At 40.2% G+C, this 14,116-nt stretch overlaps 1 protein-coding gene across 1 annotated transcript in view; it reads right to left on the bottom strand.

The window, feature by feature from the left end:
• taf10 (TAF10 RNA polymerase II, TATA box binding protein (TBP)-associated factor) overlaps positions 1–14,116 on the bottom strand; it is a 135,297-nt gene that overhangs the window by 55,572 nt on the left and 65,609 nt on the right. The window lies entirely within an intron of this gene.

Genomic DNA, 14,116 nt, shown 5'->3' with positions numbered 1-14,116 from the left:
TTTGAGGCAGATATCATGCTTAGAATTTCATTTTCATTTTTACATTTTCAATGATTTATTATATATTTAAAGTGCAGCATCCTAACTCTTTGAAACTTTTTTCATACAAATAACTATCCATTCTGATCAAACACAGATCATTTCATAATTATATAAAACTCCACGAATGAAAGAAAATAAAAAAAAAACATATCTGATCTCACTCTTCTCTGTGTGTGTTTGTGTGGTAAGTGGCTGAGTGTAAGGAGGGGGGATGGGTTGTAAGAGAAAGAGTCAGAGAGGAGGAGAGACAGTAAGGGTTAGTCCAAAGGGTTACTGTGAATGCATGTGCCAACTGGGCACCGTTTTCCTGATGCTATCGGGATGGCGACTGCACAGACGGCGAGGGCCCGGTCATCGCTGCTTGCAGCTTTAATTAGGGCCCGAGCACTACAGTGCGAGGACCCTATTGGAATTGCTCCGTTTATTAGGGCCCGAGCCCAAAAGGGCGAAGGCCCTATTGTTCTTCTAAGGATTCTTATTTGTTTTTTTTTTTTTTTTTTTTTTTTTTTTTGTTTTTTTTTTTCAACCGTTGGGGCACTTTTGGGGGCCTTAACATACTCAAAAACTCTTGAAAATTTGCACACACGTCGGAATCTGCCGTCGTCCGGACGCCACAGAGGCTGGGACCCGGGCGTGGTTCAGGGCCTCTACAGCGCCCCCTGGAACACAGTTTGAAAACTTGATGTACTGCGCACACATACTTGCGCGTATTGATATGAAACTCGGTACACATATAGAACTCATCGAGCTGAACAACTTTTGTACTCTATGTCATGGGCTCCACGCAACAGGAAGTGAGATATTTAGGGCTGTTTAAAAAGCGCATGCTCTGGAATTTAACGTACTCCTCCCAGGAATTCCATGGGATTGTCACCAAACTCGGTCAGCATGATCTCAAGACATTGGGGACGCTAAATTGCGAGGAGATTTTTGATATCTCGAACGGTTTGGCCGTGGCAAGGCGACAAAGTTATGGCGAGAAATGAGAAACAGGAAGTGTCTAATAACTGTTGCACACATTGCCTGATTCTGATGAAACTTCACCAGTTTGTTCGTTGTATGATGCCGATTCCATAAATGTGACTATTATGAGTCAAAGTTATAGCGCCACCAACTGGCAGCAGGAAACGTGTCATTTTCAAAATGCTTTGAAATCAGCCTCTTAATTTTACTCGATTTTCTTTAAACTTCATCAAAATCATGTCAAAACACGGCCGATAAGAATATGTAAAGGGGTCGATGATAAATCAAATGCTGTTGCCATGGCAACGTGTCAAACTTTAAAATTACATTCCTGTCTTTTCGAGGCAGATAACATGCTTAGAATTTCATGAAACTCAACACACACATCAATATTAATGATAGTTAGACACTGGCAAAAGGTCATAAATGGGCGTGGAGCAGGCACTCTATAGCGCCATCTTTTGACAAAAGTTGGGGGGTTAGTTTTTCCTACAGTCACCAAACTCTGTACTTATATTGTTCTCATCAATCTGGACAACTTTCTAAATCAAACTCATTAGCTAAGACCAACAGAAAGCCGGCTATTTTGATTTAAAGGTGGATTTTTTGAAAAATCAGGTAGTAAACAAATTCACACTACTCCTAAGAACAACCAGCTGTTCACACCAAACTTTTTTAACATGAAGAGAAGATTCTGAAGATGTTAAATTGCGAGCGGATTTTGGATATCTCGAACGGTGTTGACATGGTGATTTTTTAAAGATGTAGTAAAAAACATAACCCTAATTTTTTATATCTTTAAAGTGCAGCATCCAAACTCTTTAAAACTTTTTTCACACAGAGATCTAATCATTCTGAGCAAGTGCTGGAAATATAAATTTTATACAAGCTTCAATGAATTAAAGAAAATTAAAAAGATAACTCAGAAACCTGCTGTCACTCTGGTGAATGTCTCTACAGTATGTGTGTGCGTTCAGTCAGGCACAGAGAAGCTCATTATTGCAGGGGGAGGGGTGAGAGGCAGAGAGGGTGACAGAGTAGAGAGCCATTCTACAGACCATCTTTGAACATAATGCACATACTGTATGTAGTGTAATTACATAAATATGTCTGATCTTTGAGAGTCTGATATTTTGAGAAAATATAAAGGGTCACTAAGTCTTTCATTGTTCGTATTTTGCAGTTGTTGTTTTTTATTTATTTTGTACTTAACTGTACCATGAACTTGTCCTATTCAGTCACATAGCAAAAGATTTAAAAAAATACAACTTTTTAGCATGATCAATTTATCTTCATTGATAGACAATATTTACATAGTGTTATTTATTGAATATAAAATAATAATAATAAAAAATTAAGACAAACTTTGACAACAAAACAAACGTTACTGTTATCTCTTCAAAACATCTGAAAACCATAATTTTAAGAACAGTTATAAATATATATATCACCCCGTTAAAATACTCAACTTGATTTTTAAAGATATTTTGAAAGAATGGAGCGTTTATAGAGCACTTTATTGTGTATTGCTGTACACCCACATGAACTGTGTTCATGTTCATGTTAATTCACAGTACATAAACTTTATATGAATACTTTTTCTTAGCTTAATATTAATTAACATTAATAAATGCTATTTATTTATTGGTCATGTTAACTGATATAGTTAATTTTAACAAATGAAACTGGATGGCAACATTTTATATTTTGTGTGTATGTGTCTGTGTGTTGATTTTAAAGTGTAACCCTTTTAATTCTGTAAACTTAAAATCCAAACTAGCAGATGGTTACTGTGAATGCATGTGCCAACTGGGCACCGTCTTCCTTATTGATTCTTAGTTATGACAACAATTGATTTTATACAAAAATATATTATACAAAAATTGTAAAGATAGGTAACAATGACATTTAAGCAGAAGTGGTGGATATAGAGGAAGCAATAATAACATTTTGCTATCATCATGAATTACATGTTCTTATTTGTAGCATACTGGTTCACAGTTGGCATCTATCTGAAGTCCTTGCATTGATTGCATTTAATTAAATCAACATTATATTTGGTCAGTCTGATCTTGAGGCCTTAGAGATGTTAAATTGTGAAGATCTTGAGTTTTCATTAAAGGGCATGTGCGGGGTGGCCTGACAAAGTTTGATGTTTCTGCATAGACATAGAAGTGGTTATAACTTAGCCTGAAAATGTCTGATCTGCCACAAAATTCACAGGTTTGGTAAGAGTCCTGGCCTGAAGACACCTAAAGACCAATATTCAGATATTATCATAGCACCACCTGTTGGCAGCAGGATATCTCATATATTTCACTAACTCAAACATACCAAGGTCAGTCTGCACCAAACTTCATATGTTTGATAATAGTGCTGGCCTGAACACATCTACATGCCAATAATCAGTTATAGGCATAGCGCCACCATCTGGCAGTGGCAAGTTTGGCACATTTAAATGACTTTGACATATTTTTTCTACATTTACTGTATTAAAAGCATACTGCCCACCGTTTGCTGATTTCCTGAAGCCACCGGTCGGCGGTGAGCCCAGGTGCGAGGGCCCGTTCATCGCTGCTCGCAGCTTTAATTAGGGCCCGAGCACCGATGGTGTGAGGACCCTATTGGATCTGCTCCGTTTATTATTATTATTATTATTAGGGCCCGAGCACCGATGGTGTGAGGACCCTATTGGATCTGCTTCGTTTATTAGGGCCCGAGCACCGATGGTGTGAGGACCCTATTGGAATTGCTCCGTTTATTATTATTATTATTATTCTCAAAATGAATCGCATTTTAGAGGACCTAAACATGCCCGAAAACTCACAAAACTTTGCACACACATCAAACCTGGCGAAAATTTACGTCTGATTTGGGTTTCAGAAGTGGGTGTGGCAAAATGGCTCGACAGCGCCACCTTTAGATGTTCAGCGGTGTGCGCTTTCAGCTGTGATTCACGTACATGCACCGAAATCGGTACACACTTGTAACTCACCAATACCTACAAAAAAGCCTCTTGGAACAAAATCCGGAACCCAACAGGAAGTCGGTTAATATTAATATTCTCGGCAAAATTTGTGTCATTTTTGCCTTTTTCAAGTGTCGTACTTGAACGAACTCCTCCTACAGATTTATTCGGATCAACGCCAAATTTGCAGAGTCTAGTCTAAAGCCCTTTGTGACGTTAAATTGTGAAGATCTAGAGTTTTCATCGGAGGGCGTGTCCGTGGTGGCCTCGCAAATTTCGATGTTTCGCCATGAAAAAGGAAGTTGCTATAACTCAGGCATACAATGTCCGATCTGTCCCAAACTTCTCATGTGTGATAACACTCCTGACCTGATGACATCTACATGCCCATATTCAGTTTTACTCATAGCGCCACCTGCTGGCAACAGGAAGTGTCATGCTGTACTCTGCAACAAACTCCTCCAAGAGATTTAATCACATTAACACCAAAATCGGTCAGTCTAATAAAAAGGCTTTAGCGATGTTAAACTGCGAAGATCTTGAGTTTTCGTTGAAGGGCGTGTCCGTGGCGGCCTGGCAAATTTCGAGGTCTCGCCATGGATATAAAACTTGTTATAACTCAGCCATAAAATGTCCGATTTGCCTCAAACTTCAAATATTTGATAAGAGTCCTGGCCTGAACACATCTGAAGGCCAATATTCTATTATAATCACAGCGCCACCTGTTGGCAACAGGAAATGACTTGTATCAAACTCCTCCTAGAGATTTAATGATATCAGCATTATATTTGGTCAGTCTGATCTAGAGGCCTTAGAGATGTTAAATTACGAAGATCTTGAGTTTTCGTCAAAGGGCGTGTCTGTGGCGGCGTGACAAAGTTTGATGTTTCGCCATGGACATAGAAGTTGTTATAACTCAGCCATAAAATGTCTGATCTGCCTCAAACTTCACATGTTTGGTAAGAGTCCTGGCCTGAAGACATCTAAAGGCCAATATTCAGATATTATCATAGCGCCACCTGTTGGCAGCAGGATATATCATATCTTTCACTAAATCAAACATACCAAGCTCAGTCTGCACCAAACTTCATATGTTTAATGAAAGTGCTGGCCTGAACACATCTACATGCCAATAATCAGATATAGGCATAGCGCCACCAGCTGGCAGCAGGAAATTTGGCACATTTAAGTGACTTTGACATATTTCTCCTATTTTTACTGTATTAAAAGCATACTACCCACCATTTGCTGTGTTCCTAAAGCCACCGGTCGGCGGTGAGCACGTGTGCGAGGGCCCGTTCATCGCTGCTTGCAGCTTTAATTATTATTATTATTCTTATCCGGAATGAATCGCATTTTTGAGGGCCTAGACATACCCGAAAACTAACGAAACTTCGCACACACATCAGACCTGGCGAAAATGGACGTCTGATATGGGTTGCAGAAGTGGGTGTGGCAAAATGGCTCAATAGCGCCACCTTTACACGTTCCGCGGTGTGCGCATTCAGCTGTGATTATCGTACATGCACAAAAATCGGTACACACATGTAGCACACCAATACCTACAAAAAAGCCTCTTGAGATAAAATCCGAAACCCAACAGGAAGTCGGTTATTATTAATTTTCTCAGCAAAATTTGTGTCATTTTTGCCATTTTCAGGTGTCATACTTGAACGAACTCCTCCTAGAGATTTATTCCGATCAACACCAAATTTGGTGAGTCTAATCTAAAGCCCTTTGTGACGTTAAATTGTGAAGATCTAGAGTTTTTATCAGAGGGCGTGTCCGTGGCGGCCTCGCAAATTTCGATGTTTCGCCATGAAAAAGGAAGTTGCTATAACTTAGGCATAAAATGTCCGATCTGTCCCAAACTTCACATGTGTGATAACACTCCTGACCTGAAGACATCTACATGCCCATATTCAGTTATAGTCATAGCGCCACCTGCAGGCAACAGGAAGTGTCATGCTGTACTCTACAACCAACTCCTCCTAGAGATTTATACAGATCAACTCCAAAATCGGTCAGTCTAATATAAAGGCCTTAGTGATGTTGAATTGTGAAAATCTTGAGTTTTCGGTAAAGGGCGTGTCCGTGGCGGCCTGACAAAATTTGATGTTTCGCCATGGACATAGAAGTTGTTATAACTCAGCCAAAAAATGTCCGATTTGCCTCAAACTTCACATATTCGATAAGAGTCCCGGCCTGAACGCATCTGAAGTCCAATATTTTATTATAATCACAGCGCCACCTGTTGGCAACAGGAAATTGCTTGTATCAAACTCCTCCTAGAGATTTAATGATATCAACATTATATTTGGTCAGTCTGATCTAGAGGCCTTAGAGATGTTAAATTGCGAAGATCTTGAGTTTTCGTTAAAGGGCGTGTCTGTGGCGGCATGACAAAGTTTGATGTTTCGCCATAGACATATAAGTTGTAATAACTCAGCCATAAAATGTCCGATCCGCCTCAAACTTCACAGATTTGGTAAGAGTCCGGGCCTGAAGACACCTAAAGGCCAATATTCAGATATTATCATAGTGCCACCTGTTGGCAGCAGGATATATCATATCTTTCACTAATTCAAACATACCAAGGTCAATCTGCACCAAACTTCATATGATTGATGAAAGTGGTGGCCTGAACACATCTACATGCCAATAATCAGTTATAGGCATAGCGCCACCAGCTGGCAGCAGGAAATTTGGCACATTTAAGTGACTTTGATCTATTTTTCCTACATTTACTGTATTAAAAGCATACTGCCCACCGTTTGCTGTGTTCCTAAAGCCACCGGTCGGCGGTGAGCCCGTGTGCGAGGGCCCGTTCATCGCTGCTTGCAGCTTTAATTATTATTATTATTATTATTCTCCAAAATGAATCGCATTTTTGAGGGCTTAGACATACCCGAAAACTCATGAAACTTCGCACACACATCAGACCTGGCGAAAATTTACGTCTGATATGGGTTGCAGAAGTGGGTGTGGCAAAATGGCTCGATAGCGCCACCTTTACACGTTCCGCGGTGTGCGCTTTCAGTTGTGATTCACGTACATGCACGAAAATCGGTACACACATCTAGCTCACCAATACCTACAAAAAAGCCTCTTGGAGCAAAATTTGACACCCAACAGGAAGTCGGTTATTTTTAATTTTCTTAGCAAAATTTGTGTAATTTTTGCCATTTTCAGGCGTCATACTTGAACGAACTCCTCCTAGAGATTTATTCGGATCAACGGCAAATTTGGTGAGTCTAATCTAAAGCCCTTTGTGACGTTAAATTGCGAAGATCTAGAGTTTTCATCGGAGGGCGTGTCCGTGGCGGCCTGGCAAATTTCGATGCTTCGCCATGAAAAAGGAAGTTGCTATAACTCAGGCATAAAATGCCCGATCTGCCCCAAACTTCACATGAGTGATAACACTCCTGACCTGATGACATCTACATGCCCATATTCAGTTTTACTCATAGCGCCACCTGCTGGCACCAGGAAGTGTCATGCTGTACTCTGCAACAAACTCCTCCAAAAGATTTAATCAGATCAACACCAAAATCGGTCAGTCTAATAAAAAGGCTTTAGCGATGTTAAATTGCGAAGATCTTGAGTTTTCGTTGAAGGGTGTGTCCGTGGCGGCCTGGCAAATTTCGTGGTCTCGCCATGGATATAAAACTTGTTATAACTCAGCCATAAAATGTCCGATTTGCCTCAAACTTCACATGTTCGATAAGAGTCCTGGCCTGAACCAATCTGAAGGCCTATATTCTATTATAATCACAGCGCCACCTGTTGGCAATAGGAAATGACTTGTACCAAACTCCTCCTAGAGATTTAATGATATCAACATTATATTTGGTCAGTCTGATCTCGAGGCCTTAGAGATGTTAAATTGTGAAGATCTTGAGTTTTCGTTAAAGGGCGTGTCCATGGCGGCCTGACAAAGTTTGATGTTTCGCCATGGACATAAAAGTTGTTATAACTCAGCCATAAAATGTCCGATCTGCCTCAAACTTCACATGTTTGGTAAAAGTCCTGGCCTGAAGACATCTAAAGGCCAATATACAGATATTATTATAGCGCCACCTATTGGCAGCAGGATATATCATATCTTGCACTAACTCACACATACCAAGGTCAATCTGCACCAAACTTCATATGTTTGATCAAAGTGCTGGCCTGAACACATCTACATGTCAATAATCAGTTATAGGCATAGCGCCACCAGCTGGCAGCAGGAAGTTTGGCACATTTAAGTGACTTTGATCTATTTTTCCTACATTTACTGTATTAAAAGCATACTGCCCACCGTTTGCTGTGTTCCTAAAGCCACCGGTCGGCGGTGAGCCCGTGTGCGAGGGCCCGTTCATCGCTGCTTGCAGCTTTAATTAGGGCCCGAGCCCAAAAGGGCGAAGGCCCTATTGTTCTTCTAAGGGTTCTTATTTTTTTTTTTTTTTTTATTTTTTTAAACCTTCTGGGCACTTTTGGGGGCCTTAACATACTCAAAAACTCTTGAAAATTTGCACACACGTCGGAATCTGCGGCCATCAGGACGCCACAGAGGCTGGGACCCGGGCGTGGTTCAGGGCCTCTACAGCGCCCCCTAGAACACAGTTTGAAAACTTGATGTACTGCGCACACATACTTGCACGTATTGATATGAAACTCGGTACACATATAGATCTCACTGAGCCAAACAACTTTTGTACTCTATGTCATGGGCTGAACGCAACAGGAAGTGAGATATTTAGGGCTGTTTAAAAAGCGCATGCTCTGGAATTTAACGTACTCCTCCCAGGGTTTCCATAGGATTGTCACCAAACTCGGTCAGCATGATCTCAAGACATTGGGGACGCTAAATTGCGAGGGGATTTTTGATATCTCGAATGGTTTGGCCGTGGCAAGGCGACAAAGTTATGGCGAGAAATGAGAAACAGGAAGTGTCTAATTACTGTTGCACACATTGCTTGATTCTTATGAAACTTCACCAGTTTGTTCGTTGTATGATGCCGATTCCATAAATGTGACTATTATGAGTCAAAGTTATAGCGCCACCAACTGGCAGCAGGAAGCGTGTCATTTTCAAAATCCTTTGAAATCAGCCTCTTAATTTTACTTGATTTTCTTCAAACTTCATCAAAATAATGTCAAAACACGGCCGATGAGAATATGTAAAGGGGTCGATGATAAATCAAATGCTGTTGCCATGGCAACGTGTCAAACTTTAAAATTTGATTCCTGTCTTTTCGAGGCAGATAACATGCTTAGAATTTCATGAAACTCAACACACACGTCAATATTAATGATAGTTAGACACTGGCAAAAGGTCATAAATGGGCGTGGAGCAGGCACTCTATAGCGCCATCTTTTGACAAAAGTTGGGGGGTTAGTTTTTCCTACAGTCACCAAACTCTGTACATATATTGTTCTCATCAATCTGGACAACTTTCTAAATCAAACTCATTAGCTAAGACCAACAGGAAGCCGGCTATTTTGATTTGAATGTGGATTTTTGGAAAAATCAGGCTGTAAACAAATTCACACTCCTTCTAAGAAAAATAAGGTATTCACACCAAACTTTTTTAACATGAAGAGAAGATTCTGAAGATGTTAAATTGCGAGCGAATTTGGGATATCTTGAACGGTGTTGACGTGGTGATTTTTTAAAGATGTAGTAAAAAAACATAACCCTAATTTTTTTATATCTTTAAAGTGCAGCATCCAAACTCTTTACAACTTTTTTCACACAGAGATCTTATCATTCTGAGCAAGTGGTGTAAATATCAATTTTATACAAGCTTCTATGAATTAAAGAAAATTAAAAAAAGAAATTAGAAACCTGCTGTCACTCTGCCTGTGCCTGTCTGTGTTCAGTCACCATTGAGTCACTGAAGAGTGACTGAAGGGGGGAGGGGTGTAAGGGAGAGAGACCAGTGGAACATGCTGTTTTGCTTAAGACCATCTTTGAGGAAGATGCACATTGCTGTAGCGTAATCGACATAAATATGTCTGATATTTTGAGAAAATATAAAGGGTCATTAAATCTTTCATTGTTTGTATTTTGCAGTTGTTGTTTTTTATTTATTTTTACTGAACTGTACCATGAACTTGTCCTATTCAGTCACATAGCAAAAGATTAAGAAAAATACAACTTTTAAGCATGAGTGAATAATCTTCATTGTAGACAATATTTTCATAGTGTTATTTATTGAATATAAAATTATAATAATTAAAAATTTCAAGACAAACTTTGACAACAAAACAAACTTTGCTGTTATCTGTTCAAAACATCCGAAAACCATCATTTTAAGATCAGTTATATATATATCGCCCCATTAAAACACTCAACTTGATTTTTAAAGATATTTTGAAAGAATTAAGCGTTTATAGAGCACTTTGTGTATTGCTGTACACCCACATGAACTGTGTTCATGTTCATGTTAATTCACAGTACATAAACTAATTTACCTTTAAACAATATATGAATACTTTTTTTTAGCTTAATATTAATTAACATTAATAAATGCTATTTAATTATTGTTCATGTTAACTAATATAGTTAATGTTAACAAATGAAACTGGATGGCAACATTTTATATATTGTGTGTATGTGTCTCTGTGTTGATTTTAAAGTGTAACCCTTTCAATTCAGTAAACTTAAAATCCAAACTAGCAGAGGGTTACTGTGAATGCATTTGCCAACTGTGCACCGTTTTCCTTATTGATTCTTAGTTATGTAGCGCTTAAGAGTGATGTCTTATAACAGGAGTCACCAGCAAAGCAATATCCACATACAAATTGTACAGATAGGTAACGATTTAAGCAGAAGTGGTGAATGTAATGCAAGCAATAATAACATTTTGTTATCATCATGAATTACATGTTCTTATCATCATCATCAGAATATAGGGAAAATGTTCACATTTGGTTCACAGTTGGCATTATCTGAAGTCCTTGCAGGGGATTAGGTTTATAGCAAACTCCTCCTAGACATTTAATGAAATCAACATTATATTTGGTCAGTCTGATCTAGAGGCCTTAGAGATGTTAAATTGTGAAGATCTTGAGTTTCAGTAAAGGGCGTGTCCGTGGCGGCCTGACAAAGTTTGATGTTTTGCCATGGACATAGGTGTAATAACTCAGCCATAAAATGTCTGATCTGCCTCAAACTTCAGAGGTTTGGTAAGAGTCCTGGCCTGAAGACACCTAAAGGCCAATATTCAGATATTATCATAGCGCCACCTGTTGACACCAGGATATATCATATCTTTCACTAACTCAAACATACCAAGGTCAATCTGCACCAAACTTCATATGTTTGATAATAGTGCTGGCCTGAACACATCTACATGCCATTTATAGGCATAGCGCCACCAGCTGCCAATGGGAAGTTTGGCACATTTAAATGACTTATGACATATTTCTCATATATTTACTGTATTAAAAGCATACTGCCCACCGTTTGCTGTTTTCCTAAAGCCACCGGTCGGCGGTGAGCCCGGGTGCGAGGGCCCGTTCATCGCTGCTTGCAGCTTTAATTAGGGCCCGAGCACCGATGGTGTGAGGACCCTATTGGATCTGCTTCGTTTATTATTAGGGCCCGAGCACCGATGGTGTGAGGACCCTATTGGATCTGCTCCGTTTCTTATTATTATTATTCTTCTTCTCCGGAATGAATCGCATTTTTGAGGGCCTAAACATACCCGAAAACTCATGAAACTTTGCACACACATCGAACCTGGCGAAAATGGACATCTGATATGGGTTGCAGAAGTGGGTGTGGCAAAATGGCTCAATAGCGCCACCTTTACACGTTCCGCGGTGTGCGCATTCAGCTGTGATTCACGTACATGCACGCAAATCGGTACACACATGTAACTCACCAATACCTACAAAAAAGCCTCCTGGGACAAAATCCGAAACCCAACAGGAAGTCGGTTATTATTAATTTTCTTAGCAAAATTTGTGTCATTTTTGCCATTTTCAGGCGTCATACTTGAACGAACTCCTCCTAGAGATTTATTCGGATCAACACCAAATTTGGTGAGTCTAATCTAAAGCCCTTTGTGACGTTAAATTGCGAAGATCTAGAGTTTTCATCAGAGGGCGTGTCCGTGGCGGCCTCGCAAATTTCGATGTTTCGCCATGAAAAAGGAAGCTGCTATAACTCAGGCATAAAATGCCCGATCTGCCCCAAACTTCACATGTGTGATAACACTCCTGACCTGAAGACATTTACATGCCCATATTCAGTTTTACTCATAGCGCCACCTGCAGGCACCAGGAAGTGTCATGCTGTACTCTGCAACAAATTCCTCCTGGAGATTTAATCAGATCAACACCAAAATCGGTCAGTCTAATAAAAAGGCTTTAGCGATGTTAAATTGCGAAGATCTTGAGTTTTCGTTGAAGGGCGTGTCCGTGGCGGCCTGGCAAATTTCGTGGTCTCGCCATGGATATAAATCTTGTTATAACTCAGCCATAAAATGTCCGATTTGCCTCAAACTTCACATGTTCGATAAGAGTCCTGGCCTGAACCAATCTGAAGGCCTATATTCTATTATAATCACAGCGCCACCTGTTGGCAACAGGAAATGACTTGTACCAAACTCCTCCTAGAGATTTAATGATATCAACATTATATTTGGTCAGTCTGATCTCGAGGCCTTAGAGATGTTAAATTGTGAAGATCTTGAGTTTTCGTTAAAGGGCGTGTCCGTGGCGGCCTGACAAAGTTTGATGTTTCGCCATGGACATAAAAGTTGTTATAACTCAGCCATAAAATGTCCGATCTGCCTCAAACTTCACATGTTTGGTAAGAGTCCTGGCCTGAAGACATCTAAAGGCCAATATAAAGATATTATTATAGTGCCACCTATTGGCAGCAGGATATATCATATCTTGCACTAACTCACACATACCAAGGTCAATCTGCACCAAACTTCATATGTTTGATGAAAGTGCTGGCCTGAACACATCTACATGCCAATAATCAGTTATAGGCATAGCGCCACCAGCTGGCAGCAGGAAGTTTGGCATATTTAAGTGACTTTGATCTATTTTTCCTACATTTAATGTATTAAAAGCATACTGCCCACCGTTTGCTGTGTTCCTAAAGCCACCGGTCGGCGGTGAGCCCGTGTGCGAGGGCCCGTTCATCGCTGCTTGCAGCTTTAATTAGGGCCCGAGCACCGATGGTGTGAGGACCCTATTGGATCTGCTTCGTTTATTATTATTATTATTATTATTATTCTTCTCCAAAATGAATCGCATTTTTGAGGGCTTAGACATACCCGAAAACTCATGAAACTTCGCACACACATCAGACCTGGCGAAAATTTACGTCTGATATGGGTTGCAGAAGTGGGTGTGGCAAAATGGCTCGATAGCGCCACCTTTACACGTTCCGCGGTGTGCGCTTTCAGTTGTGATTCACGTACATGCACGAAAATCGGTACACACATCTAGCTCACCAATACCTACAAAAAAGCCTCTTGGAGCAAAATTTGACACCCAACAGGAAGTCGGTTATTTTTAATTTTCTTAGCAAAATTTGTGTAATTTTTGCCATTTTCAGGCGTCATACTTGAACGAACTCCTCCTAGAGATTTATTCGGATCAACGGCAAATTTGGTGAGTCTAATCTAAAGCCCTTTGTGACGTTAAATTGCGAAGATCTAGAGTTTTCATCGGAGGGCGTGTCCGTGGCGGCCTGGCAAATTTCGATGCTTCGCCATGAAAAAGGAAGTTGCTATAACTCAGGCATAAAATGCCCGATCTGCCCCAAACTTCACATGTGTGATAACACTCCTGACCTGATGACATCTACATGCCCATATTCAGTTTTACTCATAGCGCCACCTGCTGGCACCAGGAAGTGTCATGCTGTACTCTGCAACAAACTCCTCCAAAAGATTTAATCAGATCAACACCAAAATCGGTCAGTCTAATAAAAAGGCTTTAGCGATGTTAAATTGCGAAGATCTTGAGTTTTCGTTGAAGGGCGTGTCCGTGGCGGCCTGGCAAATTTCGTGGTCTCGCCATGGATATAAATCTTGTTATAACTCAGCCATAAAATGTCCGATTTGCCTCAAACTTCACATGTTCGATAAGAGTCCTGGCCTGAACCAATCTGAAGGCCTATATTCT

This window comes from Garra rufa, chromosome 15 (genome assembly GCF_049309525.1).
Source record: "Garra rufa chromosome 15, GarRuf1.0, whole genome shotgun sequence".
NCBI lineage: Eukaryota > Metazoa > Chordata > Actinopteri > Cypriniformes > Cyprinidae > Garra > Garra rufa.
This window is presented reverse-complemented; position numbering and strand designations above follow the sequence as displayed.